A 22042-nucleotide genomic window follows, 5' to 3' on the forward strand; every position below is an offset into this window, starting at 1 on the left:
GGAGATCGAGACCATTCTGGCTAACACAGTGAAACCCTGTCTCTACTAAAAGTACAAAAAAATTAGCCAGGCGTGGTGGCGGGCGCCTGTAGTCCCAGCTACTCAGGAGGCTGAAGCAGGAGAATGGCGTGAACCCGGCAGGCGGAGCTTGCAGTGAGCTGAGATCGCGCCACTGCACTCCAGCCTGGGCGACAGAGCAAGACTCCGTCTCAGAAAAAAAGAAAAAAAAGAAAGGTTTTTGTCTGACTCTAAATAAGGGTAAAATTCATGTTGATTTAAAAAGAATTAGGTTGGCTCAAAAAGAAAGGGTGGGGAAGGGAGTGTATGCTAAGGCCACTTGGGAGCTATTCTTGTGGGTGGTGGCCATTTACTCTTCAATAAAACATGACTACTTACCATAGCAACCAGAGTAGTAGATAGTATATGTGCTGCCTCTGAGATACAGTGCTTAATAAAGAAATACTTGCAGTGAAGAATGAACAAACACATGGGCAGTTTTTTACAATCTCATAATAGAAAACAATATCTCTTTCAAAAGCAGTTACATTTTCCCAATTTTTAATACACAGCTACTGTGTGATAATCAATACAATATGCCACAAGCCATTTGTCTTTCTTTGTGACTGGCTTGCCTTTAAAAGTGATAATTTTTATTTGGGTGCTTGTTTCAACAGGATGAATGTTGCATTTCAGAAGGCACCAAGCTGTGATGGGGGGAAGGTAGCCTTTACTTTTCTAGAAAGGGGAGTACAAAACGGCTCAAGTCCCTGCCTAGGGAGCACACAGATCCATGTGAGTCTCTGAGGTATGACCAGGTATATTTCTCACATAATATCTACTACTTTCTTTTGAGTTTTGTCAAGGGAGGAGGGGCTTCAGTGGTCTGCTGAAGAGGCTGTTCATTGCTTTCAGTGGCAACTTAGATCCTCCATGCTTTTTTCTAAGCTCATTTATATACTTTGGCTGCTAGTTTACCTTGCAACTCCCTGAGCTTTGCATGCGAGGTTCTTGAATTATTTTGTAATAATACTACTCCCTATGAGTGGTTTCAAAATTTTACAATAATGTTTATTTTGCATGTGTGGGATTATTCATGTATCATTACTACAAGCAGGTATGTTCCATATGTTATAAAAGTTAAATTTTTACTTGGAAATCATAGCCAAAGAACACTTTTTTTCCTAATGAAAGTAATTTAAATTGAAGTAAGACCCTCTAATACCACCATCTGTACAAGTAAATTACTTTCAGAGTAATTAAATATGCATATCTGAGCCATGTACTGTACAGATGAACCAAGTTTTATTGAAGCAATATGCTTATAAATCCCTTAGGTGTTAAAGCTGAAGAACCAATGGCATTTTATATTTATGCAGATACAAATAAGCACAAAGAAATATATTTGACTAGTTTCATCTTTTTTAAAAAGTACATTTTATCAACTTTTCCTAGTTAATATTTTCACCAAATAGTATGATCAACATCTTTATTAATCTAACATTCTGCATTGATTTAAAGCTTCACCAGTTATTTTCCTATTGTATGTATGTCTGGATTTATGATAGTGCCCAATCACTTATCTTCTGCAGGTTCCTGGGGAGCAGAGCAACGCGGTGAAACTGAAATTATTAAGTTGTCTGAATTCATAACAGTTGGACTTGCCCCTCCATGAAATAGCACTGCACAGCCAATTGGAATTCATGGCCCTGGCCCTTTATTGCATCATCATGGTTTATAGTCCATAACAAATACAGAAAGGAACCATAACAATATGATACATCTGACCTGCCAGCCTACCTTCTGGGGCTTTACTTGATGAGCTTGCATTCTCAATGCATGGGACAAAAGCAAAGGGAACACTCTCCATTTACCCCTTATAAGGCCTGACCTTGGACCCCTAGTCCGTATCTTTGACCTTGTCATCACCACCGCAGGCAGCCAATCTCAACTGGGAAAAGCAGTGATTTATGTAAGTTTTCCCAGAAACAAGGCTTCGTGAAGGCTTCCCGATGTGAGTTTAAAAGTGGTTTCCCACTGTGGTGAGATACCCCAGTTGCTTTTATAAAGCATTAATGTCTTCCTTACTAGTGCTGAAAAGTGACTTGGGCTCTGAAAATGGTCTGATAAATCAAAAGCTACCAAAGGAAGTTTCTTTGTCAGGAACTTTTTCATCTCAGATTGATAAAAATGGAATGTTTTTCTCTCAGATTGTTCTTAATCCTTAGGAATGTAGTAATTAATTTTTATTTCCTTCACATCAATTAATTCTCATTAAAGTAAAATTAAATGTTCATTGGAAAATGTTGGGACTTTTTCTTATTGCTAGCATCCTCTCATCTTTATAACAAAAGTGGATAAAACCTGCAAGTGATACGGAACTTTTAAAAAAAAATGCATACTTACTTGCCCTTTAACAAACAAACCAAATAAATAAACGCTTTCCATTTCAAGACAAGGTCTCACTTTGTTGCCCAAGCTGCAGTGCTGTGGCATGATCTCAGCTCACTGTAGCTTTGATCTCCTGGGATCAAGTTATCCTTCTGCCTTGGCCTCTTGAGTAGCTGGGACTACAGGCATATGCCACCACACCTGACTGATTTTTTTTAAATGTTATTTTTCATAGAGGTGGGGTCTTGCTATGTTTCCCAGGCTGGTCTCAAACTCCTGTGCTCAAGTGATCCTCCCATCTCAGACTCCCAAAGTGCTAGGATTACAGGCATGAGCCACTGCACCCCAAAACTTGCTTGAACAAAGGAAATTCCAAATCATCTTTGGAATAGAAGCACCACGGAATGCTCTATGTATCTTCTTTGGTGCATTTCACTTTTTCATTTGTTTATCATAAGTCAAAGGGAACAAAAAATGCAATACCTTTAAAAGTCAGATTAAGGTTGCATATCACATTATTGAAAATGCATTTAAGACTAGAAGGCTGGAATTGTCCTCTAAAAGCAATCTATTTTATTCCACTCTCTTTTGGCAGGAGCTCATTTGAACTATCCTGTTCAGTGTATCCTCATTGGAAAAGTCACCTTCAAAAAGTGTCCTTCCATTGCTGATCCATGACTAGCCCCTGGCCCCAAATTTTTAGCACTCTGCCACTAAAAGAAAAAATGGGAACAGGGTAATACAAGTTTCAAAAAGTTAGGAATTTATGAAAATTATGAAAAACTTTCCTCTTTTTGATGGTTAAGAATGTGAACTCCAGAATCAGACTATCAGAGTTTGACTGCAGGGTGTCCTACTGGTGAGCTGCAAAACCAGGACAAGTTAATTAATCTTCCTATGCCTTTTAGGATTTTCACACTTTAAAATAGGTATAATAACATTCCCACTTTCTAGAGTCTCTGTGGGAATCAAATGATGTTATACATACATGCTTAGAACAGTGCCTGACACAGAGTAAGTGCTCAATCAGTCTTAGCCATGATGTTGACCATGTGTCTTTCCTTCATATTTAGTTTCTAAATGGCCAAATTAGACTCTTTTTATACAGCTACATATCCTTTATGGCACTAATCACAACTGTAACTTTATGTTTATTTGTGTGTTTGGTTGATAACAGTCCCCATCGAAACTATAAGGACGTGAGGAAACAGATTCACCACCACAGCCCCACATTTTATTTGGCACAGTGCCTGATTGAGAATACATTTCCAATGTATATATTTGAATAAATACATGTTTTTTTATTTAACATACCTACTTGGATAAACTAAAGAGCTGGCAACTTTATGACAGTCCCCATCTTTTCAAAGTATTTCCTAGTGAATGAAGCCTGAATTGTTTTGGAAACATCATTCTATTAGAAGCTTTCACCACTGCCTTAAGAAGCCCAATTTAGCATTTGACTGCTGAGTCACAAAGGTTTTCTTTCTAATTTAAACCACTTCTGTTACAGAAGAAGTCCACTGTTGTTACTGTAAAGAGGAGGAAACCTGCCCACCATACTTCACAGTAATTTTCTACCAGAGACTTAAATAGGATGATTTTTTCCTTTGCAAGTGTATTGAAATGTGTTATCCAAAATTGAATACAGATTTCAAAGTCAAATAGTAATAACAAAACAGAGTCCAATATAGCTTAGAGAATTTTAATCACGGAATCTTATAAAATTTACACTCTATAACTTCTCTTCTTTCATCTAGTCTGGATAAATATGATTTTGTTTCAGACATGTATTTGGAACTCCAGAAACTGTTTACAAGGATCAAGTCTGATTTTACTAGGGACTGCCAGTGAGGTTCCAGGTTCCCCCAATCTGACGTTCTAAGTCTCTCACTTCTGTTGAGCAATATTTCATTGCACAGATTCCTTAAAATCTAAAAGACTCCTGGGGAAGGAATAACTGGAATAATAGTCTGTATACTGTTGTCTTAATTGGAAACAGCTGATTCGATGGGACAGGAAGAGGTGACCCTGGATTTTCATGTTTTCTTCATATTGTGCAATGATTATATATTGCTTTTCTCAGGTAAAAATAAAATATAGTTTTAAAAATAGTTCACCTTGGCTTTAGGTTGACTCTCTGTGGTACAATTCTAAAACTCTTAGGTATACAATAATTCAGATGATTAACTCTTCCTTATCCACCTACGAGTATAATATAATCACAGTGACAATCATTTTAATTAGACAGTGAGTGGAGCCCCACACAGAGTTGATGTTTAGAGCTGTCTAGCAGTCTAGGACTGGGAGGATTAGTAGGGATCGGTAAGGGGATCGGAATGGAGTATCCGCTAGAAGAGATTAAAAGACAAATTATTATAGGAGAGTCAGGGTAGTTGAAAGAAGCAGCAGATAAGCAGCTCTCTTAAAATTGTTTGCTTTTTCAAGGCATTTCAACCAAATATGAAAGCAGCTCATACTACCTTTAGTCTCTAAATAGAGAAGAGTAAGAGAATGAACATATCTCTAGTTTGCACATTTTCTGCCAACGCATTCCAAATTACCTCTCAGGAAAAATCTGACTAGTAGAAACTTTACCTGAAAACTTTGTCCCTTAAGAAAGTACACATTTTCTTGTTATGAATTTCAAACATGAGTTTTAAATACCCTTTGAAGTAATCTTCAAATTCTATATGTTACTGTAAATTAAGAACCCTCCATCACAATGCACATTTATGTATGCAAACCTATATTTCCTTTGAGCACTCCTCTCACTCTACCACCATTCAAAATAATAGCCCAAGCCAAAAACTCATTAGTAATCAATATTACTATGAAACTTAAAGTAGAATTACTATGGGTGTCAAAAGGACTTTATAATTTCATGTGGACAATTATTTCAGGTTTCTAGACTGCTTACTTCTCAGTGTTCTGTTTTTTTGTTTTTCTGTTTTTTATAGCAGGTGGATTTTTTGTTTTATTTTTATCATCATAATTGTCATCATCTTCTTCTTCTTCATCATCATGATATGATGATGCTTTTACTGAGATCTTGCTGGACCATGAATTATTGTTACCAAACGGATCTGAGAGGCTGAACTCAAAGGAATATGAGTCCCTTCAATGAGAGTGGACTTATGGTATCAAGTCCGAGAAGCATCCAAAAGAATTTGCTTTCATCCTCCAACACAGATAAGGTTTCTCCTCTTCATTTTTGAATACTATTGATCAAATCTCAATATTTTCTATTTTGTTCAACTCTGGGAAATGAGAAAATATTGGAAATTTTTAGATCTACTTTAGTTTTTAGTCTTGGAAGAGGATGGTAAGATGTGGGGGGGATTGAAAGCTTTTCCTTGTTCTAAAATGGGTATATTTATACTTGCTCATGACCTTTGAAAGCAAAACTATGTACACTTTCTAAAATTATTTCAGAACCTAAAATAAAGGTTTCAAAAGCAGCACTTTCTAAATGCCAAGGAAAATAACAGAATGTTCTTCTGTTTACAATTCTTCCTCAACTGTTTTATAGATAGAATTTTAAAATAGATTTTGTCTATGAAAGATAGTGTTCATTTAAATTGCACTAGCATGCAATTATGCCACAAGATGTTGTCATCTATTTAAAATAGCTTTTTGTCTCCTGAGATGTTTATTTCAAATAGTTACACTAAATTAGAGTTTCTACTAGAGAAAGATTTAAACTCCAGAATTTTTTAAAAATCTACATCCTGCAAGGCAAAAGAAAACTTATAAGTTTTGGGAAATAGCAAAGGCAGCATCTCCTCAGACCCTGAGGCACCATTTGGTGCTTAAATTCCAGTACCAAATGGAGAGTTTTAATTGCATTTGCTTTCAGAACACTGGAAGAATACAATGAAGGCCAGATGTGAGATAGTATCTCACTTAATTCTTGAGTTTTTTTCATTCTGGAAGTTAAGAAATCAAGTAAAACTAGTTATAAGACAATATATAGACATCCAATTAAAAGAGAAGCTTAGAAATCAGCTAACATATACTCAAATGAACATTATTTAGCTTCCCTAGAGAAAGGCCTTGATAGCCTTAATCACAAATCCACTCAAGAAAAAAATATCTGGTAGAAACTCATTAGGATTTTCTGGCCAAAACTAAACTCTTTTGTTAAGAATTGCCATCTACACTATGGCTGAGTTGAAGAAACTATATATAAAATGTCCATAAGAGCAACATCAATCAAAGTAACAAAAATTACTTAAAAACTATATCAAGTGGTCGTGTACTTTTGGCCATGAGAGAATAAATGAGTCCAAACTTACTCTTTCATCATAAATATTTAGAAAATGGAACTAAATATATGATACAATAGATTTTAGGAAATGGACACTCAGCATCACAGAATTATGATTCCTGAGAAGAAAGAAAAAATAAAAATAAAGTGAACCTTGCAATCACTTCAGATTTCTGCCTGGAGGCAGCTTCCAGGCTATGGTGCAGGGAGAGAGAACCCAGACTTGTGGTCTTACCCAAATGAGAAAACAAACACCATAAAGGCTAGAATTTTCAAGACAGAGTCCAAGAAAGAAGCGAGATATATATAGAAAGAGCTTCAGAAATCTGCATAAAGTCTTCTTGAGTTTTTAAATGAATACTAATCTGCATACACCTATGTAGAAACTCCATGAAGTCAGGCAAAAAGCTACCTTTAGAGAAAGAAAAATTACTAGAGAACTGCAAAACAAATAATTCCCAGAGCTCACACAAAGCAGGAAATCATTCAAATTCCCACCAGCCAGAGTGGAGAAATCTCATTGACTATATGGGACATTCATAAGAAAATTCAGAAGGGTTACGATGTATTTATAGGGCTAATGTTGGCCTAGAATAAACCTTATTCTAGACTTACCTTAAAATTCTGGAAACAAGCTTTGAAAGGATCAAACTAATTCTCAAGTAATTTGGCTGTTCTTAAAGAAATACAACAATATCCAACCCTCAAATGTATAAGATTAGCAATGTTTGGTATGCAGTCAAATGTTCTTATGTGTAACAAATAACAGGAAAACTTGACTCATAACCAGGAAAGAAATCATTTTATAGAAACATAGTCGGAAATGGCAGAGGTAATGGAAGCAAGCAGGCAAGGATGGTAATCAGTATGCTCAAAGGATTAAAGAAAATGTGAATAAATATGGAGAAGAATATTTTTGCAAAGACCCAAATGAAACATCTAGAGATGGAATATAAAATATATGAAATGAAAATTTTGCTAAATAGTGTTAACAGCATAGTAGACATTTCAGGGGGATAAAAAGGCTAGTGAACATGACAAAATAGGAATATAAACTATTCAGAATAAGGCTGATAAACAAAATAGGAAAAAGGCAACCAACCAACAAAAAGCAACACCACGATAGCCTATATGGTAGTATCAAGTGCTCTAGCATATGTTTGAAAGTCCCTGCAAGAAAAGAAAGAGAATGTGGGGTAAAAAACAAAAAACAAAAAACAACAACAAAAAAAACTTGAAGAAATAATGGCTTTTTTTTTTTCAAACTCATGACAAATAAACCTAGAGATCCAAGAAACATATAGAACTCTGAGAAAGATGAGAACAACTAAACATATATTAAGGTACATGTAATAAAATTTCTGAAAAGCATTCATAAGAAGAAACTTAATAATGGCCAATAAAAATATACATTATGTACACAGGGAAAACAAGATAAGAATGACAACAGACTTCTTATCAGAATCTTAGCAATCCAGAAGACAATGGAATGCCATCTTTAAAGTGCTTAAAAAATAACCTGTAAATGTGTTATTCAATATAAATTTAAATATTTCACAAATGAAGATGAAACAAGGTTGTTTATTTTCTGGGAAAATGAAAGCAAGCAGAGTGATATGATTTGTACCTGTGTCCTTGCCCAAATTTAATGTTAAAATAAAATCCCCAGTGGTGGAGGGGGGTGCTGGTGGGAGTGATTGGATCATGGGGACAGATTTTCATGGTTTAGTACCATTTCCTCTTGGTACTGCATAGTGATATATTTCTCAGAAGATCTGGTTGTTTAAAAGTGTATAGTACCTCCCTACTCTCTTCTTCCTGCTCCTGGTCGTGTGAAGTGCCAGCTCCCCCTTCACCTTCAGCCATGATTGTAAATTGGCTCCCAAGAAGCTGAGCAGGTGCACCATGCTTTTTATACAGCCTCCAGAACTGTGAGCCAATTAAACCTCTTACCTTTATAAATTACCCCATCTCAAGTATTTCTTTATAGCAGTGCAAAACAGACTAATAAAGAAAATTGGTACTGAGAAGTGGGACATTGCTATAAGGATACCTGAAAACGTAGAAGCAGCATTGGAAGTGAGTGATGGACAGAGGCTGGAACAATTTTGAGGGCTCAGAAGAAGACAAGAAGATGAGGGAAATTTTGGAACTTCCCAGAGACGTGTTAAATTATTGTGACCAAAATGCTGATAGTGATATGGATAGTGAAGGCCAGGCTGAGGAGGTCTCAGATGAAAAAGAGGAACTTACTGGGAACTGGAGCAGTCACTTTTGTTACACTTTAGCAAAGAGCTTGGGTGCACTGTGCCTCTGACATAAGGATCTGTGGAACTTTGAACTTTAGAGTGCAGCAAAGTATTCAAGATGTGATCAGACTGCATCTAACAATCTAAATTCATATATGGGAGCAAAGAAATGATTTGAAACTGGAACTTATATTTAAAAGGGAAGCAGAGCATAAAAGTTTGAAAAATTTGCAGGCTGCCTACCTGGTAAAAAATAAAAGCCCATTTTCAGGGGAGGAATTCAAGCTGGCTGCAGAAATTTGCATAACCAAAAGGAAGACAAGTACTAATAGCCAAGACAACAACAAGAGGCCTCCAAGGAATTTCAGAGACCTTCATAGCAGCCCCTCCCATCACAGGCCCAGAGGCCTAGGAAGACTGAATGGTTTCATGGGCCAGGCCCAGGACCCTCCTGCACAGTCTTGGGACACTGCTTTCCTATCTCAGCTGCTCTAGTTCCAGTCGTGGCTCAAAGGAGCTCAGGTACAGCTCAGGCCACTGCTTCAGTTGGAGCAAACCATAACCTTGGCAGTTTCCATGTGGTGTTAAGCCAGTGGATGCACAGAGTGCAATAGTTGAGGATTAGGAGCCTCTGCCTAGATTTTAGAGGATGTATGGAAAAGTCTGGATGTCTAAGAAGAAGCCTGCTTCAGGAATGAATCCCTAATAGAGAACCTTTACTAGGGCAGTGTGGAAAGGAAATGTGGTGTTGGAGGCCTTACACAGAGTCCCCACTGTGTCCCTGCTTAGTGGAGCTGTGAGAAGCCACCATCCTCCAGACCCCAGAATTGTAGATCCACTGACAGCTTGCACTATGCACCTGGAAAAATGGCAGGTACTTGAAGCCGGCCCGTGAAAGCAGCAGTGGGAGCTGTACCCAGCAAAGCCTCAGGGGCAGAACTGCCCAAGGCTTTGGGAGCCCACCCCTTGCACCAGTGTGCACTGGATGTAAGTCATGGAGTCAAAAGAGATTATTGTGTCACTTTAAGATTTAATGATTGCCCTGCTGGGCTTCAGACTTCTGTGAGACATGTAGCCCCTTTCTTTTGGCTTATTTCTCCCTTTTGGAGTGAGAGGTTTTACCCAATGCCTATGCCAAAATTGAATCTGGGAAGTAACTAACTTGTTTTTTATTTAACAGGCTCCTAGGCAGAAGGGACTTGTCTTATCTCAAATGAGACGTTGGATTGTGGACTTTTGAGTTAATGTTGGAATGGGTTAAGACTTTGGAGGACTATTGGGAAGGCATGAATGGATTTTGCAATGTGAGAAAGACATGAGATTTGGGAGGGGCCAGGGCAGAATAATACGGTTTGGCTCTGTGTCCCCACCCAAATCTCATATTGAAATGTAATTCTTAATGCTGGAGGTGGGGCCTGGTGGGAGGTGATTTGATCATGGGGGTGGTTTCTCGTGGTTTATCATCATCCCCCCTTAGTACTGCATAGTGACAGATTTCTCACAAGATTTGGTTGTTTAAAGGTGAGTAGCACCTTTCTCCCACTTCTTCCTGCTTCTGGCCATGTGAAGTGCCAGCTCCTCCTTCACCTTCCACCATGATTTTAAGTTTCCTGAGGACTCCCAAGAAGATGAGTGGACACATCATGCTTTTTGTACAGCCTGCAGAACCATGAGCCAATGAAATCCCTTAACTTTATAAATTACCCAATCTCTGGTATTTCTTCATAGCAGTGAAAGAATGAACTAATACACCAAGAGGATTTATTGCCAGTAGGTCTTCACTTCAAAAAATACCATAACACTTACACTCTCCCAAGACTAAACCGGGAAGAAGTTGAATCCCTGAATAGACCAATAGCAGGCTCTGACATTGAGGCAATAATTAATAGCCTACCAACCAAAAAAAGTCCAAGACCAGACAGAGTCACAGCCGAATTCTACCAGAGGTACAAGGAGGAGTTGGTACCATTCCTTCTGAAACTGTTCCAATCAATAGAAAAAGAGGGAATCCTCCCTAACTCATTTTATGAGGCCAACATCATCCTGATACCAAAGCCTGACAGAGATACAACAAGAAAGGAGAATTTTAGACCAATATCCCTGATGAACATTGATGCAAAAATCCTCAATAAAATACTGGCAAACCAAATCCAACAGCACATCAAAAAGCTTACCCACCATGATCAAGTGGGCTTCATCCCTGGGATTCGAGGCTGGTTCAACACATGCAAGTCAATAAACATAATCCAGCATATAAACAGAACCAAAGACAAAAACCACATGATTATCTCAATAGATGCAGAAAAGGCTTTTGACAAAATTCAACAGCCCTTCATGCTAAAAACTCTCAATAAATTCAGTATTGATGGGACGTATCTCAAAATAATAAGAGCTATTTATGACACACCAACAGCCAATATCATACTGAATGGGCAAAAACTGGAACCATTCCCATTGAAAACTGGCACAAGACAGGGATGCCCTCTCTCACCACTCCTATTCAACATAGTGTTGGAAGTTCTGGCTAGGGCAATCAGGCAAGAGAAAGAAATCAAGGGTATTCAGTTAGGAAAAGAAGTCGTCAAATTGTCCCTGTTTGCAGATGACATGATTGTATATTTAGAAAACCCCATCATCTCGGCCCAAAATCTCCTTAAGCTGATAAGCAACTTCAGTAAAGTCTCAGGATACAAAATCAATGTGCAAAAATCACAAGCATTCTTATACACCATTAACAGACAAAGAGAGTTCATGAATGAACTCCCATCCACAATAGCTTCAAAGAGAATAAAATACCAAGGAATCCAACTTACAAAGGATGTAAAGGACCTCTTCAAGGAGAACTACAAACCACTGCTCAGTGAAATAAAAGAGGACACAAACAAATGGAAGAACATACTATGCTCATGGATAGGAAGAATCAATATTGTGAAAATGGCCATACTGCCCAAGGTAATTTATAAATTCAATGCCATCCTCAATAAGCTACCAATGACTTTCCTCACAGAATGGGAAAAAAACTTCTTTAAAGTTCATATGGAACCAAAAAAGACCCCACATTGCCAAGACAATCCTAAGCCAAAAGAACAAAGCTGGAGGCATCACGCTACCTGACTTCAAACTATACTACAAGGCTACAGTAACCAAAACAGCATGGTACTGGTACCAAAACAGAGACATAGACCAATGGAACAGAACAGAGTCCTCAGAAATAATACCACACATCTACAGCCATCTGATCTTTGACAAACCTGACAAAAACAAGAAATGGGGAAAGGATTTCCTATTTAATAAATGGTATTGGGAAAATTGGCTAGCCATAAGTAGAAAGCTGAAACTGGATCCTTTCCTTATTCCTTATACAAAAATTAATTCAAGATGGATTAGAGACTTAAATGTTAGACCTAAAACCATAAAAACCCTAGAAGAAAATCTAGGTAATACCATTCAGGACATAGGCATGGGCAAGGACTTCATGTCTAAAACACCAAAAGCAACAGCAACAAAAGCCAAAATTGACAAATGGGATCTAATTAAACTAAAGAGCTTCTGCACAGCCAAAGAAACTACCATCAGAGTGAACAGGCAACCTACAGAATGGGAGAACATTTTTGCAATCTACTCATCTGATGAAGGGCTAATATCCAGAACCTATAAAGAACTCAATCAAATTTACAAGAAAAAAAACAAACAACTCCATCAAAAAGGGGGCACAGGATATGAACCGACACTTCTCAAAAGAAGACATTCATACAGTCAACAGACACATGAAAAATGCTCATCATCGCTCGCCATCAGAGAAATGCAAATCAAAACTACAATGAGACACCATCTCACACCAGTTAGAATGGCAATCATTAAAAAAATCAGGAAACAACAGGTGCTGGAGAGGATGTGGAGAAATAGGAACACTTTTACACTGTTGGTGGTACTGTAAACTAGTTCAACCATTGCGGAAAATAGTGTGGCGATTCCTCAAAGATCTAGAACTAGAAATACCATTTGACCCAGCCATCCCATTACTGGGGATATACCCAAAGGATTATAAGTCATGCTGCTATAAAGACACATGCACACGTATGTTTATTGCGGCACTATTCACAATAGCAAAGACTTGGAATCAACCCAAATGTCCATCAGTGACAGACTGGATTAAGAAAATGTGGCACATATACACCATGGAACACTGCAGCCATAAAAAAGCATGAATTTTTGTCCTTTGTAGGGACATGGATGCAGTTGGAAACCATCATTCTCAGCAAACTATTGCAAGAACAGAAAACCAAACACTGCATGTTCTCACTCATAGGTGGGAATTGAACAATGAGATCACTTGGACACAGGAAGGGGAACATCACACAACGGGTCCTATTGTGGGGAGGGAGGGGGGAGGGACAGCATTAGGAGATATACCTAATGTAAATGACGAGTTAATGGGTGCAGCACACCAACATGGCACATGTATACATATGTAACAAGCCTGCACATTGTGCACATGTACCCTAGAACTTAAAGTATAATAAAAAAAAAATCACACACACAAAAAAAGTCATAAGAAGTTCTTCAGACAGAAAGAAATTATTAGCAGATGAAAACTTGGAGTAACACAGTAGAATAAAGAATATCAGAACATAGAATACTTTATTTCCTTATTTAAAAAATCTCTTCAAAAGATAATTGATTACTTAAAGCAGAAAACAATATTGTTATAAGATTTGTAACATGTCAAAATAATAGATGACAGCAGCATAATGGATATAATAGGAAAACAATAGTAAACTGTTTCAAGACTTTTATATCACATGTAATGAGGTGTAACATAATATGAAGGTTAACTGTGACAGGTTAAACATGCACCTTTTAAATCCTAGCGCAACTGCTGAAAGTATAAATCAAAGAGCAGAAGCTGATAAACCAATAGTGGAGATAAAAGAAATTTATAAAAATAAACTAAAATGAAAAAAGGAAATGAGGAAAACAGAGACAAATATAGCTAGAACAAATAGAAAATAAGTAGAAAGTCTTCAGATTTAACGCCAGCTGCACCAATCATATATCCACTAAAGGAAAAAGAAAACAATTTAATTAAAAGGAATAGATTGTCAAACTGGATAAAAAGAAAGCAAAATCCAACTATATGTTGTCTACAGCAAACAACTTTAAAAATAAATATAGTTTTTTATATATATGTAGACAGACATAGACATAGATGCAAAAAGCTATACTATGAAAACACTCATAATGAGAAAGCTAAAGTGGCTATATTAATATTAGACAAAGTAGCCTTCAGAAAGAAATAAAATTAGGAATAAAGAGAGACATTTTATAATTATAAAGAAGATGTAACAATCACATATATTATATATACATTATATTACATATATAAATATAAAATATATATGCACCTCCCAATAAAGAGCTTCGAATACCTACAGGAAAACCTGACAAAATTGAAAGAAGAAATAAATAAATCCACAATTGTAGTTGGACATTTCAACATTCCTCTCCCAGATGCTGATGTAAACAACAATGGAAAATCAATAATAATATAAATGATTTAAAACATTATCACCATCTTACCTAACTTTCACAGAACACTGAACTAACAACTGTAAAATACGGAGTTTTATTAAGTGCATGTGGAATATTCCCCATGATAGGGCATATGCTGGAACATAAAACAAGTCTTAAATTTTAAAGGAATAAACTAATACAGAGTAGGTTCTCTTATCACAATGAAATTAATTTAGAAATTAATAACAGAAAGCTACCTCTAAAATCCCCAAATATTTAGAAATTAAAAACCGCAGTTGAATATTATATTAGAAATCCCAGTTAATGAAACAAATAACAAATAATACATGCAGTAGAATAGAAGAAACCAAATTTCAGATAAATTAAACTAACCATTAGACAAATAGGAATGTCATGAAGATTCCTGCAAATAAGATCAGTATACAAAATTCAAAAGCATTCCTATACATATTCATGACTAATAATAAAATTTACCAGAAATAAAAGATTTTATTCCAGTAGTAATAAAAATTATGAAGTATGTAGAGATAACTGTAACAAATCCTATACACAGTAAAACATAGTAGGTTGGAATAAACAAAGAGATATGCTAAGTTCATGAGTGAGATGGCCCAATATCCTAAAAATGTTAATTTAAAATGTTTCTAAAAAGAAGGAGATGAAAGAAGGGAAAGGGGAAGGGGAAAAGGAAGAAGGGGAAAGAGAAGGAGGAAGAGGAAGAGGAGAAAGGAGGAGCAGGAAAAAGAAGAGGAGGAGGATAAGGAAGAAGAAATCAACACTTTCAAATCAATTTCCTGATAAGGAATCTTATGGAATTTGACAATTTATGCATAAGAGAAAAGGACAAAAAAACAGCTAATACAATTTTAAGGACTAACAACTTCTGGGTAATTGCTCACCATAGCAAAACTTACATTTCTATCATAATTAAAACAGCGTAACACTGATGCATGCTAAACAAATAAACAAATTAAAAAGGATAAAAGTCCCAGAAACAGAGCAGTGTACATACAAAAATTAATATATAACTCTGGTGACATTATAAGTAACAAAAGGATAGTCTATTAAGTAAATGATATAGGAAAAATTGGTCAGATAGGCACAAAATAAAAATTGGATCTCTACATCACATTATACACAAAAAATTTAAGCAGAAATAAATTATTTCCTAATTTGTATTAAAATTGGCAAAATAGTATTTATTTAAGAGAAGATAGGATTGGGTAGAATGTCTTTAAAATGATATAAAATCATACAAACCACAAAAACATATTACTAAATATAATAATGTTAATTTTTAAGATGTTTATATTATAACAAAAATTCTCAAGTAAAGTAAAATAAGAGTAATAGACAAAGATGAAACAATTGAAAAACAAAATAAAGTAGTATTGGATTATAATCTAAATATTCATGACTCCACATTGATATAATTCGATGATTGAATAAATAAAATAAATGACGGAAAATAGACAAATCTCCCATGTGAAATAATTCCAAAAGAGATGGAACATAATTTAAGTTTGGAATGTCTACTTTGACTTCTTTCCAAAGGGTTCAGTCAGTATGGAAAGGGAGGAAAAATGATTTGCTTTAGAATGGAGAAATCTGACAAACTCAGCCAGGTGAAGGATGTTAGTATCAACAGTTAATAAGACATGTTGATAATAGGTATCAGTCATATGATGTGATAAGAATGGTATTTTTCGTCTGTGGCTTTCCTTCCCCAAACCCATAAACCCATTTCACCATGAGATAAATATCATGTGAATTTCAGTAGAAGGGCTTCCTACAAAATATTTGACTAGACACCTCAAAATTGTTAAGGGCATCGAAAAAAAAAACAAAAACAAAAGTCTGAGAAACTCACAGCTAAGAGGAGCCTAAGAGAGACATCACGGCTAAATGTAGTATGAGTATGAGCTATTGGATGGAATCCTGGTACAGAAAAAGAACATTAGGTAAGAAAATTTGAATGAAGTATGGACTTTACTTAATTATAATGTATAATATTGGTTCAATAATTGTGACAAGTGTACCATACTAATGTAAGATATTAATAATAAGGAAAACTAAGTGTGAGTATGTAAGAATTTTCTGTACTATTGTCTTTGTCTATTCAGGCTGCTATAACAAAAACCATAGCTTACATAGTTTACAAACAGCAGAAATGTATTCCTTATAGTTCTGGAAGCTGGAAATGTCAAGATCTTAGGCACAGGCAGATTTGGTGTTTTGTGAGGGCCCGTTTCCTGGTTTGTGGATGGCACATTTTTGTTATGTCCTCACGTGGTGGAAAAGGGACATGGCAGCCCTGTGGAGCCTCTTTTATTAAAAACACTAGTTTTATTTATGAAGGCTCTGCCCTCATGACCTAATAAATTCCCAAAGGCCCCAACTCCTAATACTATCACATTGGTGATTAGGTTTCAACATGTAAATTTGGACACAAACATTCAGACCGTAGCAACTATCTTTGCTTTTTTTTTTTTTTTTTTTTTGTAACTCTAAAATTGTTCTAGCATGAAAGTTTTTCTTAAAAAGAGAAGGTAGCCATAGTGTGGAAGAATTTTTTTGCAACAGGTATAACAGGTAAAGATTAGCATCTAGGATATGTAAAACACTATAACAAATCAATAACTAAAAATCATATAATATGAAAGAAAAATTGGGAAAGCGTATGAACCATCAATTAACAAAATAGGTACCCCTAATAGCAATAAAAATATGAAAAGTATCTTAACCTCACAATTCATAAAGGCAGTACAAATTTATATTACAATGTGATGAAACTACACATACATCATATGATTTAAAATTTTTTAAGTATGACCATGTAGAAGGAGAGGTAGAACAATTACAATTCTCATGCTCTAATTATAGAATGAAAGGTCAAACATGCTAGAAAGTTAATTACATTTAATAGAGTTGAGGACAAACCATGCTTTCAACTCAATAATTCAGCCTCAGTGTATGTATATGATAGAGCAGTTTCTGTCCTACTGGTGATTTCATGCAACTGAGGAATGTGCATCAGCGTTCTAGGGGATACACAGGCATGGTTTTATGGAACCATCTGATATAGTTTGGATTTGGGCAGAGACCCAAATCTTGTGTTGAATAGGAGGAGGGACTTGGTAGGAGGTGACTGGACCACAGGTGCAGATTTCCCCCCTTGCTGTTCTCATGATGGGCTCTCAAGAGATGTGATCTTTTAAAAGTGTGTGGCACTTCTCTCTGCTCTTTCTCTGTGTCTCTTGCTCCATCATGGTAAGACATGCTTGTTTCTCCTTTGCTTTCTGCTACAAGTTTTCTGAGGCCTCCCAGGCATGCTTCCTGTTAAGCCTGCAGAACTGTGAGTCAATTAAACCTCCTTTCTTCATAAATTACCCAGTCTTAGTCTCAGGTAGCTCTTCATAGCAGTGGGAGAACAGACTAATACACCATCCTTTAGACATTCAACTTCATTTTAGAATTTTTAGAAAGGAGTCTTTAGAAAACAGGTTTGCCTTTTTCTTTTCTTTTCTTTTCTTTTTGAGACAGGGTCTTGCTCTGTACCCCAGGCTGTAGTCTCAACCTCCCAGGCTCAACTGATCCTCCCAGCTCAGCCTTCCCGGTAGCTGGGACCTCCGGTGTGTGCCACCATACCTGGCTAATTTTTTATGTTTTTGTAGAGATAGGGTTTTGCTATGTTATTCAGGCAGGGTTCAAGCCCTTGAGCTCCAGTGAACCTCCCATCTCAGCCTCCCAAAGTGCTAGGATTATAAGCATGAGCCACCATGCTCGACCTACCTATTTTCTTTTCTTACCTACCTCACCTTCACAATCATGCTTTTTTTTTTTTTAAAGAAAGGGAAACAGTTTCCCTCAGTGAACCTTACTGTGATGACTTGGCCTAGGTCTAAAAAAATATCTGCTTGCCAAAGAGACATTTCAAGAATACATAGCTCATGAAAGACAGTCCCAGGACTGCAGACACTAAGCTTGGTTATGAAATATTGAAGGTCAGTGGTTACATTCATCCATGTGACTAGAAGAAGTCAAAGGCCCCGTCTTTATATTTTTAATTTATACTTCTATCTATCTTAGAAATAGAATTAAAAATGAGATGGTTGCCATGGAGATGAGTATGAAAGCATATTTATTTGAATTGAAACATAAAGTCATATATTTCTGACAGAAAATAAGTCTGATAGCTGCTTGTTTTGACAATGAAGACTGGGTATCCATTTAAGTTAAATGATACATATTTTCTATCAATCAGATTCACCAAATCTGCTCCGAGGTTTTGACCAAAATATATTTAAAGCATGAATACAAAATATAATATGCTGAAACATGTATCTTTTGCAATTCTTAAATTTGAATTAAAAAATAGATGTTAACTTAAAAATGTGTAGGGTGATATGTAGTTTTCAAATAAACTAAATGTCTACCAAAGGGAAACTGAATTAATGAATTCTGGTATATTCAAACAATGTAATAATACATATCATCAGTTAAAATAAATAGATTTACATATATCTTCAAAAACCTCAAAAATAAAGCAAGCTGCAGAATATATTCTTTGAGTATCCTGTCATCTAGTATTTATTGAGAAGCTATTATATACCAAGCATTATGTTAGGTGCTTGGGATATAGTAATCAACAAACAAAATCTTCTGTTCTTATGAGGCTCACATTTTCTCAGAGAAGAAAAAAAACAAGCAATATACAAACAAACAAAATATCAACAAATACACATGATTCTAGAGCTATTTGTCAAATAATGATAAAAATGGGAAGGAAGAGAGGGAATGCTAGCATAGGCAGTGGGGGATGAGGTACCAGTCTTAAAAAGGCTGGCGAAAGTCTGTCTCACTGACAAGGTGACAATTGAAGAAAGACCTGAAATACAGGAGCCAGTAATCCACATGGTCGTCTAAAGGAAGTGAGTAATGGGGAAAAGGAACAGGAAGTGGACAGGCCAAATATGGAGGGTTTGAGGAACATTAAGAAGGGTATGCGGCTCATACAGAGTGAGCAAAGGAGGGAAGTAATCAAGGGTCTTGTAGAGGTAAGAGCTTCTAGATTGTGAATGAGATAGGAGTCACTGGAAGGTTAGAAAATTATCTGATTCCAGTTATTAAAAGATGACTTTTCTTTTTAAGTACCTAAGTTTCAAAAAAAAAAGCTGTAGACGTAGAGGTCAAAAGAGGGAGTACAGTGCTATGATTTGGATATGGCTAATGTGTAATGTTGTACAAAACCTTTCATATGACATTTATTGATTTCCACTATCTAGAGAGACAACTTTGAGTGGAGAGTGAGGAGATAGGAGTAACATGTCAACTATATCAACATTGAAGTGTATAATCATACCAGGCCAACTATGTGTGTGTGTGTGCGTGCCAGTGAGCTATGAAGATAGATTTTAAAAAGAGTGGCAAACAACACTATCTTACACAAACTCTTTCAGAATACAGAAGATACTACCAGATAATTTTATGTAATCTTGATAACAAAATCTAGCAATAACATTACAAGAAAGAAAAATGCAGTTCAATATCTTTAATAACATACTTGCAAAAAATTTCTTAATTAATAGCAAATCAAATTCAATAATTTGTTAAAAGGATTATATACTACAACCAGGGCTGTAAGTGTGTATTTAATATTAAAAATCCATAAATATAAGTTGCCTTATTAACAGGAAAGACAAATAATCATGAACATTTTAATAGATATAGAAAAAGTGATTAAATTGAGTATTTATGGTTAAAAAACAAAAAACCTTATTAAATTAAACAAATTAAAAATAGAGTGGTCCTCTTTTAATCTAAGAAATAGTATCTACAAAAACATTCTACATAAAACATTATATTTAATAATGAATTATTGAAAACTTTTCTCTTGAGAACAGTCATAAGGAAAGGATGCTGCATATCATCATTCTTTTTCAATATCACACTGGAGACCACAGTCAGTGAAATAAGACAAGAAAATTAAATAAAAGGCATTTAATTTAGAAAATAAAAACAAAATTTTGTTGCTATTGGAGGATATGCTTGTGTATAAAGAAGATCCAAAAGAGTCTACAAACTGTAAGAAATGAATTTAACAATATCACTGGGCACAAGGCCAACAGATAAAAATTGTATATCTATATGCTAGCCACTAGCAACAAACCATCATAAAATTAAAAATTTTAAATAATATAATTTTCAAAAGCACTGAAAGTCAGAAACATAGAAATCAATCTAGTAATTGATGTGCCAGACCTCTGCATACAGCACCATAAAATATTACTGAGGAAGAGTAAAGGAGACCTAAACATATAAAAGATAAAGCATATTCATGAATTGGATAACTGTTTTAGAGACAGAAGTTCTCTATTTAGTCAGTAGATTCATCACAAACCCAACTAAAATTTCAAAAGGTTGGTTTGTGAAAGTTGACAAGATGATTCTAATATTTATATGGACATACAAATGTCTAAGAATAGCCAAGACATCTTGAAGAAGAGAAATGAAGATGGAGAAGTTACACTGTAAGATATCAAAACCAAGAAGTTTTGGCATAAAAACAAACAAAAAAAGCAGACAAAATTAACAAACTCCAAAAAGAGATTTACACTGAATTGTAATAAAAGTGAAATAAAAATGATGTTACATTGCAGTGGGGATAGACATTGATATTTTTATAAATGATGGACCTATTGGATGTTCATTTGCAGCCCCTTCCTCACACCATACATAAAATCAAATCTGGTATGATTATAGACATAAATAGGACAAGAAAAAATAAATTTAAAATAAATAAATAAGCTTTGAGAAGAAAATATAGGAGAACATTGTAATGAGTTGGGTTAGCAAAATTTTCTTATACAGGATACAAAAATAGGAAGTCAAAGTGGACAACATTAGAATTGATAACTTTAAATGATCCAAAAATACCCCTAAGGAAGATAAAACAACAACCCATGAAATGGTAATAGTTATTTTCAATACATATACCCAACAAGGGAGTCCTATTCAGAACATATAAAGATCTTCTATAAATCAATAGAGATAATCATTTTGTTAAATGTAGAAAAACTTAAACATGCGTGTCCCAAAATAAAATGACAAATAAACTGAAACATGTTCAATTTTGATGACAGTCATCAGACAAATGCAAATTCAAACCACAATTAATATAGCTGTACAAACTAAGAATGATTAAAATAAAAACGACTGTCAGTACCAAGTATTGGAGAGTTGGTATCATCTAGAACTTTCATACAATGCTGGTATAATTGTAAATTGGTAAAAACACTTTGGAAAACTGTTTACAATAATTAACTAAAACTGAATATACGTAGCTAATGATTCAGTAATTTTTGTGGCAGTGCTATTCAGACTATCTCTATAAATTGAAAGTAATCACAAAGCCTATCAACCGTAGAATGAATAAATTATGATGTATTAATAAAATGAAATACTGTACTCCAATGAGAATAAATGAACTGGAGCCATATGCAGCATTATCCATATCTCACCAATATAATGCTGACCAAAAAATCTTTACATAGGAGTACACACTCTGTGGTCCCACTTGTATAAAGTTCAAAAGTAGACA

General features: G+C 35.4%; 1 long non-coding RNA gene across 1 annotated transcript in view; it reads left to right on the forward strand.

Moving 5' to 3' along the window:
- The first annotated feature begins 202 nt into the window (after nucleotides 1-202).
- LOC103887011 overlaps nucleotides 203-22042 on the forward strand; it is a 44138-nt gene continuing 22298 nt past the window's right edge. Inside the window, exons 1-2 of the long non-coding RNA XR_650927.3 lie at nucleotides 203-805; nucleotides 1590-1969. This is a non-coding gene — a long non-coding RNA (uncharacterized LOC103887011). The remainder of the gene's footprint in view (nucleotides 806-1589; nucleotides 1970-22042) is intronic.

This window comes from Papio anubis, chromosome 1 (genome assembly GCF_008728515.1).
Source record: "Papio anubis isolate 15944 chromosome 1, Panubis1.0, whole genome shotgun sequence".
NCBI lineage: Eukaryota > Metazoa > Chordata > Mammalia > Primates > Cercopithecidae > Papio > Papio anubis.